We start from the raw sequence: 27,988 nt of genomic DNA on the forward strand, positions 1-27,988 counted from the left end.
TCAAAATGTTAGAGTCAGCAAGTCAGATTAAAACTTCTATTGCCGGTATTATTTTAAAGGCATCAAAAAAAGTAGTGTTATAAAAAAGCATTTTATAAAAGCTGAAAATTTACCAGCTACGATTAATTTTATACTATCATGAATTTTGAAATAAATATATATATGTGTATACGTTTTCAAGGATTTGTGGACACAATATTTTAATTTCTCAAGATTATTCTAATACTGTTACGATGTAAAAATATCGATTTAAAAAAATAGAATAAAAAAATCACGATTTTTCCCAAAAAATCAACTTTTTTTTATTTTACTTTTCACAAATTCTGATGGCAGATTCTGAAAGAACAAGAAATTTACATTAGAAATGACGTTTGAATTTTTTCAAGGGCATTAAAATAACAAATAAGGCTGCTGAAAATTAATTAAAAAATGCATTTATCTAGACGTTAATGAATTAAACAGCAATATTTTTGTCTTTCATATTTATAATTTTAAATATCTTCTTAATTTTAAAATTAAAATATTTTTATTATAAAAAGAGTTTAATTTTGGTTAGATATAGAATAAAACTTACAGTTCTAAAATATTAAAAATTTTTAGATTTTTGTTGAGAATATATCAACTTTAAAAGAACTTTTAAAGAACTCTGTTACGATTTATAACATGAGTGATCAGCTGCAAAAAATGTTTCGACTATTTGAAAAATTAAAAAAAAAATTGTAATTTATCAGAAATTCGTGAAGCTTAACCATTCGACTAACTCAGCGATCTTTGCGCGCGACAATAGCATCGTCCAACCCCTCGCAGCATCACCAACCACCCTTCGCGTCCACCCCGCGTGGGGTTCTCTCGACCCCTCTTGCCCCATTTACCCTCTCCAGCCTCCAGTGGTTCACTACCACTTGACGCTTCCATCCCCGTAAGAATATTCAGTTCGCGAGCGATGCTCGTCGTGATCATGCCGAAATTCTGATTAGTCTGCACAGTTTCGTTCCTGCGAGGACAATCATAGTAAAAAAAGAAGGAATCGACTCGTCGATCGCTTGCGAGTTTTGTTCGCGTTTGTGGAATCACATTTGTGATCTCACGCGTGTGGAATCGGTAAATCAGCTTTATTAAAGTGTAAATCGATTTTAGAATTTTCATGTGCAATCTATGATCGATCGATTTGGTGCTATAAGTCGGAACGTTTGGATTCTGAATTCGCATAAGGTGAGTCCATTTATTTGGAAGAATATTTTAGATAGGCAAAAATTATACACAATCACGAAGTATTCATTATATGCGTTGTGATTATTAATCAGATATTGATTCACTCTTCTATACGCGAAAATTATTAATTATTTCACAGTAATCTTTAATGCAATAAAGTAGATTCTGGGATTAATTTACATCAGAGTTAAATTTCACTTTTTTAAAACGATTTACTTTGGAATCAAATGTGACTTACGGTTCAGCATTAAAAATATTGACAAAACAAAGCAAAGAAAAAGAAAGTTTTTATATACAAGCGATAATGTATATTTTGTAAATTTTATTCAAAAAATTTACTAATACAAGTCTCTCTTTTGCTTGCTTCTAGTCGTACATTGGACCTCATTAGCGATACAATAAAATGATTAGTTCGATAAAGAAAGAGATTACATAAATACAATTATGTTGAAAAACGTTTGTTATTATGCTCGTTCGCATTTTAGGACGCGCCATATTTGTTATTACATTAAATGGGGGTATTCTCATGTAAACGTCACATTTCGTACATACATAACGTCATATTTCATGATGCATTCGGGGAAACGCTATTAGCGCTACTTCTGTCATTCTACCTTCGTTATTTATTAGACGTAAAACAAGGATAGAATGACACAAATAGCACTAATAGCGTCTCTCCGAACGCACCTTTTAAGTATGCATGAGCTAAGAAAAGCGGTATCAGCTGTCGGTGTAAAGTTTCGCCGTGTCTTGAAGACACACATTTTCACTGCACGTTGCAGTTCAAGAAGCTGTTCGTCCGATAAGACATCGGTTTATATGACGGGCTTCCTAAAGCCGTCTGTATTACCGATAGAGCCAATACAATTTTTGTATAACAATTACTTTTTTCCTCCTTTACAGATTCGAAAATCCTTTTCCAGGATTAAAATATACGCATTAATACATGTCTGTGAAGTGGAGTTTGCCGAGAACGACAAAAAATTTCGAAATTGAGATCTTGCTTATCATTCTTTGATCCAATATGGCGCTTTAGAGCTGTTATGTTGACAACATTTTTATGGGAAAACTGTGCAATCTACATACTTATGAAATAGTAGTTCAGACTAGAGTAGTTTGCACGAAGAAACAACGTGGAATTCTTATAGAATTGAACTTAGACCCGATTTGCACCAACGTTACTTTGATTTTAAGCGAAACTTAAAGCTCCCTTTCTCTTTTTTTAAAGCCGTGAGAGAGACAGAGAGGGAGTAAGTTTTAAGTTTAAAGTCAAAGTAATGTTGACAATTAGGCCTTAGACATTTAATTAAAACATTTAATTATTGTTATACGAAAATTTATGTGTACGTATATGTGAGATATTGATGTAGTATGTAGTATGTAGTGATGTGTCAATGACATGTAAATCATTTGTATGTAAATTTCACTTATACTACGACTAAATCGTTTCTATAGGATTCCCTTAATAAGAGTGCATACGCATTATCAAGCGTATTCGACTCTTATATCGATTTTTATGATTGTCAACCCTACATTCGTGTGATTTTTTAAATCATAATTACTCACGGGAGGTGTTTCTCTGACACTCAGACGTTACACTTCAATTTTTATTTCCCAATAAAGATTGATAGTATTCTATACATTATTTAGATAAAGATAAACGTTAAATTTCTTTTAAATTATGAAACAATTTGAGCTAAATACAATAAAGTGCACAAATAGCATTCGTACATTTGGCGAATTTATAAGGCGAAGAAATCCTGCAAATCCTACGCGAATAATGAAGGATATTAAAGAATAAATCTGTAATTTTTTCATATTTTTTTCATTAATTTGAAAATATGTGTAATACATATTTCCTTAAATTAGGAATTACCTAGATTTTTTATTGCAGAGATTAATTAAGAGGTAATTTTTATATTTCAATTGAATCTATTAATAGAAACACTTTCATTTTCGGTTAAATCAGATCTTAGTGTTTAATAATAGTAAATGTAAATTTTTTTTGTAAACATATTTTAGTTTTATGAACTACGCGTCGATAAGGTCTGTTGGACTTGAAATGCAATCGCGAACTGAAGTTGAAATTAATATCCTAAATTAGATTGATCGTCTACTTTAATAGTGAAGCTAATAAGCATTTTAAAAACCTATAGATAATTTATTGCGAAAAATATTACCTCAGCCTCCCAATTAAAAATCACTATTATATTAATTACGCATTTGTACATTATTTTGTAGTTTTTTACAAAATTGTTTTATACTCTATTAGATTATATTTGAAATTGAGCGCGAGAGTGGCATGGCAGACAACGCGCTGGTCTATCATGCCAAAAGTCTTGAGTTCGATCCTGGTAGGAACCAAAATATTTACGCTCATGTCTTCTCTCGGAAAACCGCCGACAACCTCCTGAGAATATCCTTGGCTACAGAAACACTTCTCGAAAAATCCGTCATTCGGAACCGACATTAAAATTGTAAGTTCTATATGCTCGTGGCAATTAAATAATAATCAGCGTGCACACCACAAGCTTATGAGAGAGATGTGCATAGAGGTCTAACGTAAGAAAATGAAGAAGGAGAAGAAGATATTTTAGATCATTATGTATACAGATTTACTAGATATTTTAAGAAATGTTAGTAATAAAAAAATAGTTATGAATTCTCAGTTAACAAAGAAAAAATTTTAATACAGCTTTATTTTCTCGTTGCTAGGGAATGTAAAAATGACATTTCCACACTGTTGGAAAATTTGTGTCGAATATAATACATTTCACATATTTCAAACAATTTATTCAAATTTTTGGATAAGATAAATATGTTAAAAAACAACACAGTTATTGTGTAAAGAAAAAAATCACAAAAAAGATAATGCTGACATAATTTGTAAACAAATTGTGGAAGTATTTTTTTAGTTAACATTTTTTAATTAATATTTATGTAAAATTAATAATAATAAGTATAATTCATTAATTTATTTTAGAATTTACGTTTTAAAACACATTGCTTTTATGTTACTTACATTTGTTTTATACTATATTTATACTTAACTGTACTTATACTTAACTAAGTTATTTTGACACTAAGAAATATTGAATATCAAGCACAAAATATTTAAATAACGTAATCGCATTATGTTAAATTAACACTCGACTATGTTACAAAATTCAATACAAACAAAATATTAACAAGAACGTGAGTGGAACGTTTCCAACATAAATACACAACTGTACAGGTGACTATTTCTGTATTAACATAGTTTTTATAGCCCCGATGCGGAGGAGGACACTTGAACTAGTTCTAGAAAACATGCGACATATATTCGCGCGTATATCAATTGACGTACAATTCATTCGCGTGCCCGTTAACGTTCTGATCGATTTGGGCGTTGCTACATCGGTCATGGTGATGTTCGATGATTGTTACGATAGTGGGATTATAACGTGGCGGCAGATTAATAAATCGATAAGGATGGAAGTAGTAACAAACGAGACCGTTGAGAGGTCTCGTAATTATGTTTGCCGAGATGCACGCGAGAAATTGTATGCATACGCCAATATAGGGTCTTTGACCTTAACAAGGAGGTAGAGGCGGGGAGGAAGAGGACACTTAAATTAACGATATTGGATTTGTGTCTGAGACTGGGAAAATAGCACTCTTGGAAAATGAATATCTATTTTGGTTGACGAGGCGACGCAGTCAATCGTACCTACCCGATGGGTAGTCCCGCCGTCAAGTGGATTTAAGGTTATTGAACTTGTTCATTGATCCCTCTCGATGCACTGGCACATCCAACCATCGCGCCACGACTGCCGTGAAAATCCACCCGCTCGACCCCACTACCGCGAATCCGCGGCTCTGTCGACTTCTCTTTGCGGAGCACCTGTGATGCTTCTCAATTCCCGACGCAAAAAATGCGTACGTTAATCCGCAATGTAATTCGAAATTACATTGGTCAGCATTAAAATTGTATTCTGCACCAAACACAGCTAATTCTTATTAATTTTGTAGTACTAACAAATATGTCGATAAAAATTGCATCTTAGCTTTAATTCTTATGATACACTATTGTAAATTTTAAAAATCTGGGGTTTAATGGAAGAATTAAATGACTATAGTACGACGTTTTGCAATGAATAGTCACTTCCGATGTATTTTTGCCTGTTGAACACGAATTTGTTCAAATTTTTGCTGTCATGTCACAATTTTGAGAAAATAATGTTGAATGGGTACAAAATAATAATTTTTCGTGACGTTGTAACATCAATAGCAAAGTAACCTCAAAAGCCCATTTTGTGATCCTCGAATTATGAATCGGATCTATGACATTATACGCGATGGGATATTAATTTTAGAAAAAAACTTAAGTTTAACATAAAGAGAGAATAATTGATCAAATTCTCAATATTTTCAATATTATAGATACAATATAATATTATGCAAAAAGGTGATGCAAAAGGTGGTAAAGAAGACTAACAATTGAAGAAATTATAGTTCTTAGAGTCCAGTTTGATTTATGAATTTTAGGAAGCCCACAAGAAGCAACCTCTCAGAAGCAACCCATCATTGCAGTATAGTTTTTTGTAATTCGATGATTCAATATATTCCTTTTTAATTCAGCACGTCAGTAACTTACAAACCGATTCAGTGAGTTTTCTTATTGGATTTCCTCTAATAATTGTGTAAGTATTGTCATCTTTTTTTTCATGTATTTGTAAACAATTTATCCTTTTTAAATATTTGAATAGTAATCAATTTATTCGTTGCAATAGCAACACAAATGTGAATTTACGTCTTATAATTTTTATAATAAAATTAAAACTGTGAACGTCTTAATTTTGCTCGATTTTTGGCTTATTTTTTTTATAATTATATGTTTAGTAATACAATCAACGTGATATTATTATATAAATGTATTAATAAAAACTGACATAATTTTGTAATAAATTAGAGTTACTTTAAATGAAACTTATTGACTTCATTTATAATATCTCTCTGTGTTTTTTTGACTCTGACTTCCCATAAGATCGTACAGATTCGTTTTCCACGTTGAAAGAAATTCAGTTCCTTGACCTAAATCTAAAGAACTAAAGGGAATGTGACGAATGCACATTCCCAATAAGCGTAAAAATGACCATATAAACCGTTGACCCATATTAGAGACTCAAGTGTGTTCAATTCGTGGCACACGTTTCCAAACATTAATTCACAAACAAGATATCCGTTGCGTCCTCCCATGGTCTAATAAATCCTCCAAGTCTAATAAATCCTGAAAAATAACAGAATCCTGGGGCTTGGACGTAAGTATATTCTTTCAGTAAAATTAACATTTGTAATATGTTAAATTAACATAGTTAAATTAACATATAACACAGTTAAATTACAGTTTACTCATTTATCTTACAATTAGAATTTATATTTTAAAATACATTACTTTTATGCTATTTGTTTATTTATTCTCATATATTGTTTTATTTTAATACTAAGAAATATTGAATCAATTTAACACAATCTGATATGTTGTTTAAATAACATAATTACGTTATTAATGTGATTAATCGCGGATATGTTAAAAATTCAATGAAAAAATTTTAATAAGGATCGGTTTTTAACACAAATTCAAAATTTTTACTACTGTGTAATATACTACGTATTTCTCTCTCTCTCTCTCTCTCTCTCTCTCTCTCTCTCTCTCTCTTCTATCTGATTCGCGGAGTTTCACACTAGGAAGATACTTATATAGTTAAATGATTGATGCATTCTGAATTAACGATACTCTCGATTTTGAGCGAAACGTTTAAAATCTTGATTCTACTGGTATCCATCGATTAATTTAATCTCCCGATCTAATTTGAGAACTTCCCAGGGCAACGACCGACATCGGAAAATACTATAATATATTTTCATGAAGATTCGCGGACGATTTATAACGTGGAATATCGCGAGCACGATATTATTTACCGCGCAATTCACAATGCCGTTTATGGACTTTACGGTGACATTAAATATTTATTGAGAAACAAAAGTTGCGCGACGTTCCGACGCGTTCCGCCGTACAGTTTGTATGTACATTCGATGACAAACCGGCGGTGGTTTATTTTTTTCTTTTTTTCTTTTTATTACTCTTTCGACCGTTCTCTCTCTCTCTCTCTCTCTCTCTCTCTCTCTCTCTATCGTAGCTCTAACAGTTTTACGATAGTTGTAAAGCGTCTTAGTAAAATTTCTATCGAAATACGCGTAACGAGCGATATGATTTTATGTTGTTTCAAATAACAAAAATATTCTAAAATTCTAAATGATATATGTGCGGTTCGCGCGGGAACGACGCGTTTCGTCTATGCGTTTTTTCGCAACATTTCCTGTCATCTGCACAACAACATTTCCATACTTTTCAAACGGTGAATTGCGCTGGACACAAAGTGTGTTTTTACATTTATGTGCAACGACGCATTATACGTATTTTAAGCGAACGCTCGTTATCTAAAAATTGTATGTAAAGCAACAAATCGTTTAATTCACAATCTTTGGAAGTAACAAGATACTAGTACTAATTCTGAATTATTTATCTTTAAATTTATATTTAAATAATAATTATATTTTTTTGATCAAATGATATATACATATCACAAGATTTTTTTATAAAGACACAAAGAACTATTTTCCAAACTTGATTTATTCACTTATCTCCAAAATGTTCTCTTTATCTATCAGAAAAATATCTATTGATCACGTAAAAAATATGTAATATACATTTTGTATATTACACATCCCGCTTGGAAATTGATTGACTGGCTTATTATTCAACGGCCATTATGCGCTATTGTATCTTGAGCGGAATCCATAGACGTTGCTCAAGATTCAAGATGGTCTTGAACTAATGCTTCAGATGTCATGAACCAATCAGAGAGCCGTATTAGCATCTTAAGACTTGAGATTGTCTTGAGATTAATGACGGACTATGGATTCCTGCCCATGTCTTCTCATATCATGATTGTAACTATTAAATGGTTTATTGTTTATTTTAGAGGTCTGCAGCCGAGTTGCATTTCGACCGATTTTTCCTATCATCCCCACTTCTTTTGTTTCATAGCATTTAAATCACTCGCAGAGACATAAAACGCTCGTATTCAGGGATGATGTTAGTAACTCATACAGGGCACTATAAAGCTGTAGCACTTTGAAACACATTGCGTCACATTCACTGTTTACAAATTTTTATTATTATTATTGTTGTAATGTCAGAAACTCAAAAGAAACACTTCAAAATAGAACACGTATGTTAATGAAGTTTGCATACTGAAAAAAATATAAAAAAATTATTTTTAACATAATAAATTGAGTTTCTAACATTATAATAATAATTAAAATTATAATTACAACAATAAAAATTTGTAAACAGTGAATTGGAGGCAATATGTTTCAAAGTTTTATAATCCTATAGTGCTCTGTGTGAGTTACGACTAATATCATCCCTGAATCATCAAAAATGGAGTCATCGAAATGGAATCATCAAAAGAGGATGACGATAGGCAAAATCGATTAAAATGTGCAACTCGGCTGCAGGTTTATTTAATTTTTTTTTTGATGGAAATATAAATTTTTTTGTAAGAATGATCTATAAATAATGTCTTTATCTATATAATTTATATATTTTCGCAAACAGAAGCTGTAATAACTCTTGCTTCACGAGTGATCGCACAGCGCGTATTTCATCCTCTGATCGACGACACGCAGATGGACGACAGCGTTTTGTCGAATTAAAGCCGTATATTGTTGCAAATTGCGCGTCAGCTTTTCCATCAGCGGCATTAATCGATGAGAGAAAAGGATGAATATTGCAGATGAAACGTTGTTTATTATTTCGGAAAAAATTAAGGAGAAGAGAAAAGGGGAAAGATTTTTTTAAATCCTCTGCCATCCTCGTTCACCCAATTGCTCTCGCCGAAATGTGAAAATTGAATTCTCGGAAGCCAGCGACAGGTACTCGATATGTACGAAGCGAAGTGCGGCTAATGGCCACGTTCGGAGCTCACGCGTCTCACGGGAGCTTGACGGGAAAGAAAAGTGTTCTTACATCGATAATCTCATCCCGATATATCCATCTCGCACTATCCCATCTTCTCCACGTCGTCATTGACGTCTAACGATACGCTTGACGTGCCACCGCGACCTGATTCTTAAAAATTTAAAAGCCACGCGCCTGCGACCCACACTGATCCACACTGATCGTGAGTTCCATACTGAAGAGCACTATTTTCTCGCGTCGCTGGCGACGATTCGAATTTCCGACACTGATTAATTGCGTGAAAGCCAATTACATAGACGATTAACATACATATATATTCGAAACAATTATAAGACAAAGCTTGAGGGATTATTTTGAGCATCCTTTTTGAGCCTTTTAGATAACTGATATGTAAGGAAATAAGTAAATATGTGTGTAATACAAACTGTTTTAATTTTTTCGCTGCAGTTTGAAAAAGAAAAGTTCAGTTCCTTATAGTCCTTTAGCGCGTTGAATCTGAATTCGAAATGTTCAGATTTATAAGAAAAACGAAGCTGAGACATTCAAGAAATTTTACGTTTTTATATATAAAAAATATATTTATGGTTTACATGAGCTTAAATGCAATATATAGATATATATATAATATATAATATATAATATTAGGTGTTGGAATTAATTCGTAGCGTTTTACAAGTGATGGGAAGTACTTTCATTAATGTATTTTTTAATGCTCATGTGAAATAAATAACATTCTTTCATTAAAAACGCTACGAATTAATTCCAACACCTAATATATAATGTAATATATATGTATATATCAGGTGTACAAGTATGAAATGCGGGTTTTTTTCCCAAAAAAAACACGTTAAATTCGGAGAATGATAAAAAGTAATTTATTCAAAGTATTTTAACGTGTTTTTTTGGAAAAAAAATCCGCATTTCATACTTGTACACCTGATATTATTTATGTATAATCATATAATATTATGAATAATTATATATAAGTATATGTAATTTTATAATATAGATAATTATATACAATTATACAATATATGGAACTTTCTTCTTGGAAACAGAAAGGTGATGAATAAAAGAGAAATGTAGATAATACATTATAAAAGCTAAGAGCGGGAGCTCTTAATTATTCGAGATAGAAGCTTTTATTTCAACATGCGAATACGAATTTTCATTTTTATTGTTATATTTCTAAATTATTAACCTACATTATAACTTGGTTTTTCTTATGGAACGGTAGTATTTGCGAAATGAAAGTGCGTTTGAGCATAACTGAAATTACGTGTAAAAACTTTATAGATACAATAGAAAGAGTTTGCGCAAGCAAAATTATATTGTTATCTCGCGAGTATAACCCCCGTTCATCGTCGTATTAAATTTGGTACAGCAGCGTCAGGAAACTTATTGCCGGTCGTTCGCTATATATCTTGACTGACATCCGAGCGTAATAATTTACCTAGTACCTTCATAATGATCCGGATATTTTGCAAGACTACTCGATGAGAATCCCGCTCAGTCATTCTACGCTCGGCAAGCAACGGGATTGAAAGTGGCAAAGGCTCATTAAGAAGTTCCCCTCCTGGTGAACGGGAGAAACTTGCGAACTGGATCCTTCAACGTGAGACACCAAGGGGGTCGGTATCGTGAATCTCTCTCCCCGTTTTCTCAATCCTCATTTAGTCGTACAATGAGACGGGACAGACCAAGGGTGCTGAGGGGAGACAAGCGCGTAGGAACAAAGAAGGATGTCGAGCTCTCTTCCACGACCTTCGCAAAATAGGCCCTCCCGTAGAGAACGCGGAGCGGGTACTGTGCATCGCCGAGGGTGCCGAAAGCATCCAGCACCCTCCTTTCCGCTAGCGAAGGGGCGCAAACCTTGCTTTTGACGTCGTGCAGCGTCGTGCATACGATCACGAGTCTGATTGGTTATTTATGACGCACAGTGGAAATTACAATCCACCCCTACGTTTACAGTGCTAGCGATAAATCTTTTTGCCATAAGCAGGCATGATCCTCTTACGTACTTGCTTCTGCTTCCTCTTCTTTTCGAGCAAGCCCGTTTCAACGCTTTGCATACGCTAGGGAAATAGAGTTATAAGTAAAACCATAAAAAACTCCATTTTAATCGCAATTTATTTCCAGATCTTTTTTGAAATTTATCTAAGAGTAATTTATTAATAAGAGGAAACCTGTATTAGTTAATCTTGTTATGTGCCTTGCAAGTGACGAAAAAAATAGACGAAGAAAACATACATTAGAAAAGTTCGCATTATCGTTTAAGCAAAAATTCGCTAATTTTATTTATTTTCTTTAATTTTTGTATGCTTTGATGACAATTGAGCACGTCAACGACGTTTTAATATTTTAATTTAATTTGCAGAACCGCCCATCTTGTCTATCCCTAAATTAATCTTAATGTGAAAAATAGAGGGAAGAAGAGAAAGCGGTAAAGTGAAATATATTATTGCGTCAGAGAGTTAACTGTATCCCTTGTCGAGGTGCGATTCCAAAAATATATGCCATTAGCGTCAACGTCGCGTCGCCTCCAGAGAATGAGAAACAATCTGACTGTGTGTATCCACTTCTACTATGTCTCTCTGGGCATCTCGGTGCTCTCAGAACAACGGTCCATCAACGAGTGGGACATTGTCTCGTTTCGTACGATGCGACGGTCGATGTACCTGTCTAGCATGCGAATAATGGACAAGGCCTACTCTCTGTGGAAGCACGAGGGTTATTTTAAGAGAAAATCTGAAATCTGCCATGTTGCAATATCGAGTTGCAACTCGTAAAACGAAAATAAGTATTCCATATCTTTATGCATAGTTGGTTTTTTTGTATTTAATCCTTCGATTATTATGCTAATTTTCTTGATATAAGTTAAGCCCCATGAGGGGCGAGTAGCTGATCCTAAAAGCTTTGATATCAATTTGTACGCAAGTAAACATTGGAAATTAACTGATGATAGATTAAATATTACTTAATTTATCATTTTATAAATATATACATAATTATGTGATCCTAAAATGACAAATAATATGATAGATAAATAATAAATAAATAATTATCGAAAATAATAAGTACACAAGCATTAGGTACAATTTAACTGTCATTTAAAAAACCTTGTGATGAATTTAGAAAACATTGATTATATAAATTATATATAAATATATACATAAATGTTTTACATAAAAATGTCGATTTAATTTTTATAATAATTGTAATATATACATAAAAAAAAAATTAACGTAAAATGTTGTACAATAATAATTTAGAATAGAATCGCATTGTTAGATTATTATAATTATATAAAGTAAATTAATTAATTAGGAAATTTTTCTACTTATATTAGGTGTTGGAATTAATTCGTAGCGTTTTTTAATGAAAGAATGTTATTTATTTCACATGAGCATTAAAAAATACATTAATGAAAGTACTTCCCATCACTTGTAAAACGCTACGAATTAATTCCAACACCTAATATTTTTTATTGCTCTTTTATTTCACACTTTTAGCATTGAATATTGTTTCTATTAGATCGGTTATTTATTGAAAAACTCTCTGAATTAGTGCAACAAATTAAAGTGCAACAAATTAAAGTGAAATAACTATTATACATATATTTGTTTTCAACTTATTGCACTAATGTATACCATTTCAGAAAGTTCATCAATAAAGGACAGATCTATGTACTATATTCAATAATAAAAAAAGTTAATGAAGTACGATTGGTACACATTAATTGCAAGATTCTTCTGTATCTAAAAAAACTTTATTATACATATATCTACGTCAGAAATAATTAATTTCGATTTTTATTTAATCCTTCTTAAAACTTCTGCACTCTTATCTTGTATATAATCTAAGAGTTTGCTACACTCTCAAACTTTGCTGCGTCGTAAATATCATCAAGCTAGGTGTACGGTCGCAAATTGCAGGGTTTAGACAGGGAGACAATGCACGAAGGTTGCTTCTGCCGTGATGATAAATAATTCATGCAATTAAATATTTATCTGGCTACCTGTGACCGGCTGTTTAGTAATCCAGATATAAATCCTTACGGATCTTATGCGAAACGCGCTGGCGCTGTATACAACCATGTTTTCGTATGATACATACAGCTATATAGAAACGCGGGTTTCGTTCTGCGAAAAAGGGAGGTTTGGCCGGATTAAATAGAGGGTCGTGAAAGCAGGGCTCCCCTACGTCTATGGATCGCGACGCGGGTGGACAAAGCGGTATTATACGCATATTTCATCATGATAAAGACATCTCGCGCGCGAAGGGTGCGTACAGCCCGAATTTTTCGAAGTTATTGGGATTATCAAAGCAGTAAAGCATGATTGATATTTAGTATACACTCGAATCGAAATAAATCCATTTTATAAACAATTATTTTCTTTATGTGTTTCAATCGATTACATTTTACAACAATAAATGAGTTATAATATATAATATAAATCTAATTTTTGAAATTCAATAAATAATAAAAAATGTAATATATCTAATAACATGATCAAAGATCTACATCTGATTTCCACAAAATTTCAGAAATATTTGTTAGGTTTAAAAAGATTAATTAGTCTATATATATTATATGTATAAAGTATTTGTACAGAGTGAATCATAAGTATGTTTTAAAATTTCGTGAGCGTGTCCCTGGATGAAAAAGAAAAACAAACATTCCTGTAAATATTAAGTTATTGTCGAAATAATGGACGCAAATTGATTTGGAATAATATTCCAAGTCAGTGTGTAATGTCGTGTTCAGACATGTGTAGAAAGTGATGGAGAACACTTTGAGCATTCAAGTATATATCCAAACAAAAAGTTATATCTAAAAAAATATTTGAATAATGTAAAGAATATAATGAGACCTTCAAATTATGATTTTGAAACTTACAAGAGAAACGAATCGAAAAGTACGATCTGAGTATAATACAATACATAATCTAGCACTCATGCGATGTATAGGATAGAATCCCAAATGGAACAACAAATCAGGATAACGTCAAAATGATATTAAAATGAATCAGAAGTGATTGAAAAATATTTTTAATGATCATTTTGGAGTCGTTTTGACATTATTTTGATATCATAATGACTTGTTGTTCTACTTGAGGTAGAACAAGAAATGCATCTAACGTTTTACTTAATGATTTAGTACGTAATATTTAATTTAATGTATGTAATGTTTTCTTAATGCACGTAATGTTTTATTTAGAATTAAGAATCTGTTTTATTGCATCGATCGAGTCCGGCCGTCGCGACGCGTCGTTCCAGCATCCTCTTAATACATATATGTATATAATCTTTCTTAGGGCGACACGCAAGAACAAAACGGCGGAGCTTAATGTATCTTTATTTTCAAAGATTTTTCTCTGATCTTAAACGTTGCGCATTGCGAAAAACCAATGGCGATTAATCAAACTGGGATGAACGTCGCGGCGTATAATCCGTCATCTACAAGGTTATTAATTATTTCTGCCGGTTTTACATACCTACCGCCTGTCTGCTGGCCTTTACGGCTTCCTCTTTGTCTTTTGTAATAGAGATTCTCTATTCTAAATAAATTATTACTATTAATGTTCCATTAAACACAATTTGATAGTGCTCGGAGACAAATTGAAGTAGTATCTTAAACAGTTCGTCGCACTTTGCACTGAGTATTGTTGTAAGATTTACCACTTGGCGTTATAATCAGATTACACGATGTTACCGTCAACATCATTATTCACGTTGGCCGGCAACCTCGCGTTTATTGGAAATACTCGGGAGAATGATAAATTTCCGTGCAAATTGTTGTCAAGGCTCATAATTTTTTCGTATCCTTCTCGAGAAATTTTGTTGATTATCCATCTACGAGAGTATCATTAATTATGGCGTAAACAAAAATTCAGGGCCATCTTTTTCAAGTTTTTAAATAAAGAAAGGTAATAAAAATAAAAATTACACAGTATCATAAAAACCGGTGTAACAAATAAAAATATCATCCATATCGAAGATAGCGAATATCGGTGCGATACTTCATTATCGCAAACCACTTTTTATTTTGCAAGGAAATGGAAGCGATCGGAAGCAGCGGGAAAGATTAAACGATGCGGGTGGGAGATTTGAGATAAAAAAAAAAAGGAAAGAAGGGATACTGCGAGAACCGCGCACGGCATCGAGCGTGGAGCGCAGCTCGCGCGTGAGCGACGTAATAACGTTTTGGGAGATGGGATGAGGGCGATTTCATGAGATGGAGATGATAGCGACGGCGAACGTAATGAGGATGCGACGAGGTAAGAGGCAATATAGACGGGTGTGCCGGGGGATGGAATCGCTTCCGGTGGTGCCGGCGCGGCGCGGCAGGGTTGGAGGACGGAGAGGAGGGCTTACAAAGAGGAAACGAAGACGAAGGTGCGTGGAGGCAGAAGCAAAGAGGACGTTTCGGCTTCTTCCGAGCGGATCGCGCACAATTGATCATTACGTTAAGGCCCTCTGAAAGCTCTGAGCGACTGACCGGTCGTCGAATACCCCTGAGAGAAGTGACTTTAACAAAGCTTCAAAGGAAGTGATACAGGGCAGGTGCGCGCTTTCGAATAGAACGTGGTCATTACTGCATACAATGTTTCGACTTTAACAATAATCCGGATCTGAGTTGAATGTGTATAGATTCGGAATTCTCGCTAATAACGCTTGCGCCATCGATAATCGAATAAATCGTTCAGTTGTTGCTCGAATCCCCGTGGAAGAGAGCCAGGAAATAAACAGATATCTGAAGTATCGAGTAAATTACTTTATAAATATTTTCGTGCGACAGTGCAACACTTGATTGTTTGTGTGTATGTGAATTTTTAATTGTCTCTTTTTCGTAATTGAGGAAGTTTATCTTTCTCGATGGGTAATAAAAATATCACTGACGATTACAACTTCGTTTACTCGCTTCATAATTAGTTTAATCGTTAAGTTTACGCAGATAAAGTGTATAGTGGAAAGAAAGTTTACAATATACTGAAAGATAAATAAAATAGGATGCTCCTCTTTGTTCTGCATGTTTAGAGAAACAGGATTGTTCCGGCTCGACAGACAGATGTGCTATTGTGCTATTACGTTGTTGTAAGAAAGAGACTGCAGAGAAAATTGGAGATCTGATATGTGATAAAGTCAACAATAAGAACTAATCAAGAAAGATAAAAAGAGAAAATAGTAGTCAACAATGCTATGGAAATGAATCAATTTATTATATAAAAATACTGTATTATTAAATAAATAATATAGATTAATCAAATAAATTAGATTAAGAACGCAAAATGTCACGTCGATTCAGCTAAACGTATAATTATTACTTTTAATTTAGTTTCGGAAAGCTTTAGAAAGAGTTTACAATTTCCGAGACGTACATCGTATGCTATTTATCTTTTTCAGGAATCAAAATGGATCTTCGAATGTGTCTTGCGGATATTGCAAGTATTACGCGGAGTAAATTTCGCCTTCGCATGCAAAATGATGCGGGAATCTTGTTTCGCGAAATTGAAATTTTCCTCAACGAAAAAAATGTAAATTGAGATTTTCATTCAAATATTAGGTGTTGGAATTAATTCGTAGCGTTTTTAATGAAAGAATGTTATTTATTTCACATGAGCATTAAAAAATACATTAATGAAAGTACTTCCCATCACTTGTAAAACGCTACGAATTAATTCCAACACCTAATAAATGCTGCAATTCACGATTGATTCTTACTAATACTATGTTCAATAATGCGCAAGTATCTATATCTTTTTTCGTAATTTCTCTGCCTTTTAACAAGAAATTCAATTGAATTAATTAACAGATGTTAAACAATTAAATTATAATGCATAAGTTTGATTTTATTTCATATAATCAACGTTTGAAATTAACGACTTACCAAACTTTTGGTCGACATTGTAGATATTTATAACATCCATATTATTATAAATACAGATACAAGTAAAAAAGAATTATTTATTAATATATTGTAGATATTGAAATTGAGAATTTTTTTACTTTAGACAATTTAGACGAATATCATTTGACAATTACGAATCATGCAACTATGAACATAAGCATCCGATATAAGTACCTGTAAGCTTTGAATGTGTTCGTATCGAGGCTAGTGTCTCCACTCATGTTTCCACTTCAAAACACCCTTGACTATACTTGGGCATTTAGCCGGATACTCAATTATTGGAACTGCTCTATTTGCGCTCCAATTAATTGCAGTATAGATCAACAATTTCCGACTTCACACATGATATTTATCGCATACCCTGGCAATTATTTCAGAAAAAGAAATTATACGTGATTTTTAATTAGCGCTAATTGCCATGATTAGCGTCAATATTTCAAAAATTATCTCGCAGCTCTTCAATCATGATTCTTACGAGCTTCTTATCGTGAAAGATCGATTAAAAAATTGATTAGTTATACCTAGAGTTGTCATTTTTTACTTGAGAACGGGAGATTTCCTTTTTACGTATTGCTCTTCGTGGGTGATACGTGGGTGGATTTTTCACGCGCTCTATCACCATTTCCCTTTATCGCGGATACGGAAATAGTCGAGCGCCGACATCGGTTGTAAATTAAATAAGAGCACTTTCGCCGACGGTCGCGCTCGCGCTCGCGTTTTCCAGATCGAAAATATTCGACATTTCCGTCAATCTCAATTTATCTGGCGGCTTCAGCCCCCCGATTTGTACATACATCCATTTTCCTCACATCCACCGATGGCCGCCGCCCGCGTCGCCTTCGGGGAAAACACGGTCGGTACGAGCGATCGTTTCACGGTGAAATTCACGAAGAAATTCGCGAGCGCAGCCTACCGCGTGATCGTCTTGAATGCGTCTCTTCCAAATCTGCTTCCCATTCCCCCTTCCTTTCCCTTCTACCTTATCATAAAGGATATAAAAGATTTATTCCGCTAAGGGCAGTGCAGACGCCCAGGGTGGCAAGAACTTTTAATTAATCCCGTTTAATGTGGGTGTTTGTTCTGACGATAATCCGGATTTCACAACTTTCTTTGAATCTTAATAACGTTTCTGAAACCGACTCGCCTCGATAACGAGAGATACGAATATTTCAGTAGAATTTTTAGAAGGCATCACACAGGAAAATGTATTCAAGACCGTCTTTAAAAAAAAAATCGTCTTGACCGAATATAGCATTTTTCGCTCATGTGAGTTTAAAAGCTTCATTTTTATAGTTATTAATATACTACAGACTCTCTCTCTCTCTCTCTCTCTCTCTCTCTCTCTCTCTCTCTCTCTCTCTCGACACTATTAGAAATATTTGTGAATTTACAATACCTCTACAATAGAAACATGCAGCATTTACAAATCATGTAACGTTGTACTGCAATTTCATAATATTTGTGAATTTATAGAAGAAATTTGCTAAAAATTTGCTAAAAATTTACAAAATGGCGCTCCGCGAATGCTCATTAGAGATTTTGAGGTCACATATCTTGAGGTCGCGAGCCAACTGGGTCTAACACGCACAAATATGTTTCGCCTGTAGCCGCCAACGGGTGCTCTCGATAATTCAAATTTGAGTTAGTTCTAGAACCGAAAAATATGATAGATAAAACCATTTAGTACTCTCATGATCCATGCATCCAACACAACTCATACAAAATAATGATATAACCATTTTTTTCAATAATATTTTAGGAATATTATTTAACATATAATTTTAATAAAATATTATTAAAACGTTACATTAATATTAACGTTACGTTATTATTAAACATTTAACATTCTAAGAATATACTTAAAATATTATTTAATATTTAATAATATTATGCGCTTATAGGGTATAAACTTCGTGTTCTCGTGTTCTCGGGTTCTCTCGTTCGAGTTACGTAGCCTTGGGTAGATGAGCGCGAATATGTGGAGAATAGGATAGACTCCAAAGTCTACCACGCATTGACGGGAGGTCGAACCGCCAGGGTTAGTCTGGCAGGTAATTTTGTTAATGTAATGTGATTATTACCGGCTGCTTGATTAGTTCGGGTCAGGCAGGGCACGAAATAAGGATAGTGACGACGTCTTAACATCCTGGCACTTAGTTCGTAGCGTATTCCGTTTATTACATTGCGGCAGTGCACCATGATGTGCTGCGTTTCTTTCTTTCACGACATCCGCGGCGACTTATTGCACAATGCACCAATATATCATTTAGCTTCTTATTCCGTTAGAAATACAAGTGCAAGATTCTCGTAATTTCATTTTTATCGATTTTATCGCACTTTGTTGTCCTTGAATAAGTTGTAAATAGAATAAATGTACAATAAGAATATTAAAAAAGTTTTTTCAGTTTTTCTGCTAAAAAAGCAAAGAAAGCAAAAGAACGAAAAATGAAAAAGTTTCATGAAGGTAAAATGACGTAGTATTTTAGGAGGAACAACAACTAGAGATTTAAACGAAAGAAAGAGAGAAAAAAATCTCTTTTAAGATATACAAGAATTAAAAATTTGGAAACTTTTCATTCTTGTATATCTTAAAATCTTGTATATCTTCCTTTTACTTTACTGAAATAGTCCGAAGAAATGAAATGAAGGAACGCGTATTATAATAAAGAGAAAAGCTGTTACCTGTATACACACATATATACACATACAGAGACTCCTTAAGTCAGCTCATCGCAACGAGTGCTCCTCGTTCATGTCAATCGGTGCGCCGCCCCTGCTTACCTTTTATACACAGCTCATAATTTGCTAACTTTATGTAATGCTTTAACTTTTAATAACTCAAAAAATAAGCGTCAGATAAAATTTTTATAGAGGAAAAATCGTCTCAAAATTCAATCAAAAACAAGTCTTTACAAGGACACGGAGTTATTTTAAATCACCCTGTACAAAATATGTAGAGAGATAAGAAATGAGATAATTCGATTATAAAAGATTAACAACATATTATATATATGTGATTCGTATTCAAATCTCTCAGATTCCAAATTTTCGAAAAGTTTAAATTTGAAGAGTCAAATCCGAATCATTTTACCTAATTCAATTCAATTCAATTCAGAATAATTTGCACAACTTTATATTTTAGTTTTTCAAAATACTGTACGCTGTTATTTTTTCCATTTCGGATAAGTTTAAGATACGAGTATGTAATTGATTCTGGAACTCGAGGGAGTGAAACATTTTCTGTAATTCCGTTCTTCGTATATAGTATTCGTACAATAGTATGTACCTAAGAGAATAGTTGTTGAATATGCTGTCGGTGTGTAGCCCGGTTGAAATGCCTGCAGATCAGATACGCGCCTATCTCCGTGGCATCTCCCATGGAATATATTACAGATTCGTCGAAAGTATATATCGCAGGCAGCAGACGACTCCTAGTCGTGTCGGCATTCAACGCGCCTATATTAGACATCATCGTTCACAAAGGACCCATATTGGTACCCTCGCTGCCGTTTGCCATGATCGGCGAAATCTTCTCAATACCGCGTACATTATAAATCTCTCCTTTCTCGTGTGAAAGGACGGGAAACCCTTCGCATTATCAATCCAGGAAGACGGATCTCGACTCGTCACGTGATGCGAATATGTCTAAATCGACAGTAATTCAATTCCAGAGGCGATAGTATGCAAACAACCTCTGCGGCAATCACAATCGACGATGAGAATGAATATAAGGGGGTGGAAGGAGGAACAGGAGTGTGCGCCGTGCTCAGTATCTCTGAAGCACCGAATCAGAAATCATGATCTTTGCAAAGCAAACGGACGAGTACTGCACGCCAATCTATCTCACGTCGGTGACCCAATTGTACGTTATTCCATTTCTCTCCTTGTGTAATTCAATCTACTCCCGAAAATCGCCGGCTCGCTAAAACAACGCTTGCGTTTGTCAATTCGGAATTAATTAATTGACGTTCGTTTTTTGCCTACGGCACTTTGAAAATATATTGTATTATAGGGACAGATAGTGGTCTCAACTACTTATATTATAGGAGTTGGTCCGACTTCTCGTAATGATCGAGCAAAAATGAATTTGAATCATGTTTGCGTTTTAATTAGCAATTATTTACTATGAAGAACGAATAAAATCTGAAAATATCGCAATGATTATAAACTGGTGATATTATTAAGTGAAATGGATTTAGTACGCTGTTTATTTATAATATAAATTTAGTAATAATAAATAAATATCTATTATTTAACGATAAAGATATTATTTATTTAATTTGATATATCATGAAATTTGTTATCATTGTTATAGAGGAAATATTGACGAATTGATGTAGATCTCCCAAAGAAATATCCCCTTATTTCTCGGAAATCTACTTGGTTGATACTGATAAAAATATATTTAGATAATTAAAAAAGTAAAAACTTATTTCATATATTTGTAACTTGTTTCTATATACGAAATTAGTCAAAAGCGAATTCTACAAATGTGAAAATAAAATTCTTACGATTTCATGTAGGTATCTGTGACCTTCTTTTACTGATACACGCCCGGTGAGAACGCGTTCGCATGATGTCGATCAAATCAAGGAGGGAGGGAAAATGGAAGCCCTCATGAATATCCTTTGCGGTATCGAGCGACGGAATAACCAGAAGTTAGGAGTAGACGAGCACAAAAGCCATGTCATATCGTGAAATTATCTTGAAAATCACGACCGATGATAACTACAATGGAAACCACCTTTTGCGCGAGAAGTTGGTAGCTCGACCTTAGAGACCCTCGAGTTAGAGATGTACCAACTGAGGCTGTGACGGGATTGGTTGATGGCGTCGATGCAAGAATATGGCGGCACCAATGGTACAACCATATTTTATTCCTATATAATTTTAGCCACAAGACTATGCAGAGATTTATGGTACTATGCGATTCTAATCAAGAATCGGAAATCCACTGGTCAGACAAGCAGAAGAAGAAGAAGAAGAAGGAAGAGAAGGAGAAGAAGAAGAACAAGAAGAAAGAAGTCTATATGTACTTGTTTTCCCAGACAGCATACAATGTTTATAAAATATTTACAAAATATTTACAAAATATTTATAAATATTTATCAGGCTTATTTTAATATTTCGTAAATATTTCTGTGGTCTTAAATTGCATAGATCATAAATATTTCTTATAAAATATTTATTGTAAATGTTGTAGTAAATGTTACGGAAATATTTAATAAGACATAATAATTCAAATAAAAAATACTTAATAGAAATTTTTATTTGTATTTATCATAAATATTACATTACATATTTAATCTATCTTTTAATAATAGTTTGAATAAAGCTTTATATACATAAAATTATGTATAAAATATATTTATATAAAATTTCAGAAAAGTAAATAATAATAAATATTTATCACAAATATTCTGTGCTGTCTGGACTATAGTGTTGTATTTTTTTCCGAAGCCCGTATGATCTGGTATTAGTCTCTGCTCAATGATAGACATATCTTCTGTATGAATACTTATTTCATTATTTTGGAAAAGACAGATAAGAAAAGCTAATAAATCGGTATAACTTTATATCCTTCGCTGGTTTACCAGATTTCTGGATCATGATGATCTACTTTCCATTGTGGAGGGAACATAGTCCTCCCAAAGTATGGACGTTACACAAGATAAGTAACATCTTCTACAGGAAACTCTTTCAGCAATCTGCCTGTAATGAGATTATACTCTGGAGTCTTGTTATTATCGAAGGCATATTTGAGAAAGCACCTTCATAGAGAATCTTGTCATCCCTGAACGATCGAAATTTTAAATTTCCCCTTGTCATTTGTAATTTTTAAACTCTTCCTATTTAAAAACTGTCGTAGTCTTTACATTTTTGTATTATTAGACTTTTTGTCTTAAAGATATATGAAACATTTGTTCTATAAAATATTCATCGTACATTTGAGATATCCTGTATGTGTATAATCACGTACACATTCATGATACAAGAAGACAAGATGTATCCGAGGTATGCGCAGTAGGGGAGTGAATTGTGAAAATTTGATTGACTATTCCAATATGCCAGTACTATTATATGCAGAAAAGTGCATAGAGGTCAAAATTTTATGTTATTTAATAATAAATTTACGTATACATATCTAGTGTCTGCATTATTGGTATTATATATTTTCAAGTTTTACATTCTTTAAAACCTAAACAAACCTCTATTCATATTGATTAATTACTAGTTTTTAATTTTTTTATCTGACTTTTTATAACAATTGTTCTTCCGTTTTCTATATACGTTGCGTTTTGCAGCAGCACTCTTACTTATATGGTTTATTTTTGACAAAAATTGTGTATTTGCATTACTCCGGTAGATAGTATTCCTCGTAGAAAGTTGTGCACAGAATATATTTCTCGTCCCCTTATCTGCTGTCACTTCTCCCTCGCCTCTCTTTTTATGTCTGTTTACGCACTGTGCATTCTCTTTGAGTAATATAGAGGCGCCCGAGTTCCATAATGTAAAAATACAGACAGACGTATGCATAGAAATCCTGATGTTACATCTCGTCGACATTCGACCATAATATTTTCCTTCTTCGTAAGATTCTAAGTACAAAATTGTTATGTAAGTACCTCCGGCGTTGCTTTGTCATTTTTTTAATCTGCTAAAGGAATACAATTAAGAAAATAATATGTTTATATCAAATCTTGATTTATTCAGCATACATCTTAGAACTAAAAATTATTAAAAAAAAAAAATTAAACTAATGCACGAAAAATATTTTTTTAATTTTTAAATTTTGCGTTGCTCACCTAAATTTATTTACAATTGAAAAGATTTCTATTCGTTTCTTTTTAATATTTATATTAATTTAAAGGAGAATCATACAATGAAAAGAATAGTAATCTAATACAATACAATATATTTAATTTGAGTGTACACATTTATTACTTTTTTAAATCACAGAGTTATAAAAAATTTATATAAGACAGATAAAAGTTATTTTATTTTACTGTCATTCAAAATATTAAAAAGAGTAATTTAAAACTTTTGTTTAGATTCAAGTCATTATATATTATAGATTTTCTTAGATAAAATAACTTTTATTTCAAGATTTTTTTATAACCTTACTAAAAAAATAATTAATATGTGTGACCACACACAAAAATATACTATACATTTTTTAAAATTAATATCTTTAGTTGCAACACACACACACACACACACACATTTGTAGTAAAGATTATTCTTAAACTACAATAAATAAATTAATACGTAAAAAAATATATACTTTGATTTTTAGAAAGTTTTGCTCGCAGAATAAGATTTAAACAGAATTTTATTTATTAAAGTGAGATGAGAATTCTCTTTCCTTTCAGACAATATACGAGATGTGTATACATTTATTGATTTGATCTGTCTGGCGTTAATAGGTTCTGAGACGCGTGCGCTTTAGCCGACTTTTCAAACGTCTACCTTTTTTTATAATCGCCGTCGCGTCGCGTCAGACGCGGCACCCGCGTCCATGACGAATCTTGACGGCAAAGACAATGTCGAATTCGCGTCACGAAGGACGGGTTAGGGGTAGGCGAAGGATGGAGCGAACCCGTGACAAAGGACCGTAAAGCACAAACATAGTCTATGGCACGAAACTCTGACTCGCGACGCGGGACGGGGGTGAAAATGCCACTCCGGGAGAGTTTGCGAGATACCGGCGCGTACAAGAAGAGTGACAGCTGTAACGACGACGGATTACTCTTAGCCGAAACTCGCCATTTTCGCATCGATCACACCGAGCCGTTATTTAAACATTCTACTTTTAATTAGCTTTTAAACGGATGGTGATACTATTACGAGGTAGCAGCGACGCGTGAAAATATTATCCGGAATAGCGGAACGAAGAATAATTCAACGTGTGTTTAATTTATCTCAATGGAATTAGTAGGGTCGCACCCTATGGCAAACACGGGATAGAAAAGACGGGATAGACGTAATAATACAAGCTGTATATTTCCAAGCATTTCCATTGATGTTATTTACAGCAAATGCGAATCGGTATTCGAAGACTAGCGGTCGCGTATCGATTTTGATTAAAAATAATTCATCAAGTGACTTTAATCCATCCGGTTGGAATTAGCACCGTCCTACGGTGCCCTGCAGCAAAGACTCGGAGAGGATAAGACAGGGCGGCCAGACGACACCCTTCGAGTTCTCTTCGAGAGTTCTCTTTCGCTTCGCTCGCAATTCGTGCGGGACATAGTTGAGCCTTGCGAGCCTGAGGCGGCGTAGGCGTTTGCACGGCCTATACTACTTGGCGAATTCGAGTCTTTGGGGCTGAGGCTGCGACGCCGTGGTTCACGGTTGCCGGAAGGATGGAGAGAGAGAGAGAGAGAGAGAGAGAGAGAGAGAGAGAAGGAAAGAGAGCGCGTGGGATCGCAGTCGGAACACACAGACGAGTGGCGAAGGTGAGTCGAGCCGGGTCGGTCGATATCCAAGGCTACGCGTCTTCAAGGCGACCTGCTGACGTACGAACGAAACGCGTTCTCTGGATGTTCGCAAAGTGTTGAACAAGGATGAAATGATATCTCTTGCGCATTATATGCGTAACAGAATGCAACCTAGACATACTGAAGATGCATTTCGTTTTCACGCTCACACGCTGTAAGCATCACTTTATCCTTGTTATTTATCAAATAAAAATAAATGATGTTTACATTCCTGTAAGTGCCAATACGGAACGTACCTTAAGTGTATATACATGTGTTGTAACGTATTTTTTATATTTTTGTTATTTTAGCTATTGATTCTATTTTACTTACTAAATATCGTAGAAATCAATGGATAAAAATAAATACAATAAATACAATAAATAAATAGATAAATCAATTGTTTGGAAAATAGTTCTTCGTGTACTTTTACATATTAATGTAATGTCAATACGAGAAACTTATAATTTTATAAATGTTATAACATTAACTCACCTAATTTTTTCTAAAATTTTTTTACGAAAAAGATGGAAACATGTACTTAGGTTATTTTTTCTTAAAATCTTTATTGCATCCATATAAGTATTAAAAAATATCTTCCTTTTTATTTTCAGAAATATTTTAAATTGGATCATTAGTTTTCTTTGGACTAAACAAAAAAATTTTTTAAATCGCCAAACTTAGATAGACCAGAGATACTTTATTTATCTATAACTAAAGATGACACAAAATAATTGTGTTTGAAAGAAAAAATGAGTGCGCTATGAAGAAATTATCAATTTTCGCACAAAACTTTCGACGATAACCCATATAATTAGTTCTTTCACGTCTGACTTTTTCTAACAAGAAGAAAAACATATTTAATGTAATACCTTTAAAAGTTTTTGGAATCGCTGAATACGAAAATGGGATAAAAAAATTTACAGAAACGTGATCAATATAAAGAATCAAATATTTTTAAATTCTAATAAAACAATATATTATATGTAGTTTGCGAAACGAACGTTGAAAATGTTGAAATATAATAAAAAGAAAATAGTTCAATATATGATGAATACAAAAGATAAAACATTTTCAAATTCTAATGAAAGTTTATATCGAAACATATTAAGAGTTACTAAATACATTTTATTTGTAAACAAAATAAAAAGGTATGACAAAAGGTATAATAATAAAACTTTATAAAATCAAGAGATTTCGGTTTGATTTATATCGTATTTCCGAAAGTATTAAGTTGTTATATCTCTCCGTCACTGAAATACTAAAAGTTTTATATTTATATTTTTATACAGAGCATATAAATAAAACAGAGCAGATGATATAAAAATGGCATATAAATAAAACAGAGCAGATGATATAAAAGTGACATATTATCGTATTAAATTGTAATATTATCACATCATCAGAAAATTATCTAATTAGAGTATGATATTCTCTTATCATATTAAAAATTTATATTATAGTATATTGCCACTCGAAGATAATGATACTGACATTGCTTATCATATCAAATTTCTTATGGTTCATCCGAGAACTTTTGTATCATTTCATATAACAATGCAAATAATTTTTTGAAGAAGGAATCAATAAGATCGTTTTTGATTCCCTTACTAATTTCCATCAAACAATTTTGTTCGTATTGTACATACATTAGAAATATCAAAAATAATAATTATGTAAGAAAAACTCGATCCATAAAACCAATTATTTATCTTGATATATCACTACTTAATATACCTAACCCTTTTCATGACTAATAAGTAAATTGATAAAATATTTTTGTTTATCGTATTACTTTGCTATCATAATAACATTTTAGACTATCTCTCGTCTCTAAGATAAAGATGAATGTAGCTTATAATAACAAAAATAAATTTTTTTATTACTTTTGATTAGAGATCCTTTATTTTACTAATGTGTTGTAGCAAGTGTGTATATATTGTCTAGAAAATAAATATACTTACTAGAAGTAGTAGACATTTTAATATTCAGTTGATACTTTTGCTAAAATCTTACATAAATGCAGAGATTATAATAGTGTATATATTTATTAAATTTTATACTTGAGCTGTGGAATATATATTACTCATTCTAACTTATACCGTTTCACTCTAATTAAGATATATATAGAATGAAATAATATATTATATATTAGAATAGTAGTATTATACAGAAAGATATTATATATATGTATATCTTTCTCTCTCGTAGAATTTTGATAAAATCGCTCGAGACTACATATGCTCTTGATATATGAGTATACTTATCAAAAGTTAAGATACACAAATAGATAATCATTAGAGATGCATTGGAAAATATCCGGTATTATCCGGTACTTTTTTATTATCCGGATTGAAT

The 27,988-nt window shown here is 33.0% G+C and overlaps 1 long non-coding RNA gene across 1 annotated transcript; it reads left to right on the forward strand.

The window, feature by feature from the left end:
- The first annotated feature begins 864 nt into the window (after positions 1–864).
- On the forward strand, positions 865–27,480 carry LOC147910916 (uncharacterized). Its single transcript, XR_015544736.1, has 3 exons — positions 865–1,212; positions 21,674–25,805; positions 26,245–27,480. It is a non-coding gene; the product is annotated as an uncharacterized LOC147910916 (long non-coding RNA).
- The last annotated feature ends 508 nt before the right edge of the window (positions 27,481–27,988 follow it).

Source organism: Acromyrmex echinatior, chromosome 1 (genome assembly GCF_024713525.1).
Source record: "Acromyrmex echinatior isolate Ae372 chromosome 1, ASM2471352v2, whole genome shotgun sequence".
Taxonomy (NCBI): Eukaryota; Metazoa; Arthropoda; class Insecta; order Hymenoptera; family Formicidae; genus Acromyrmex; species Acromyrmex echinatior.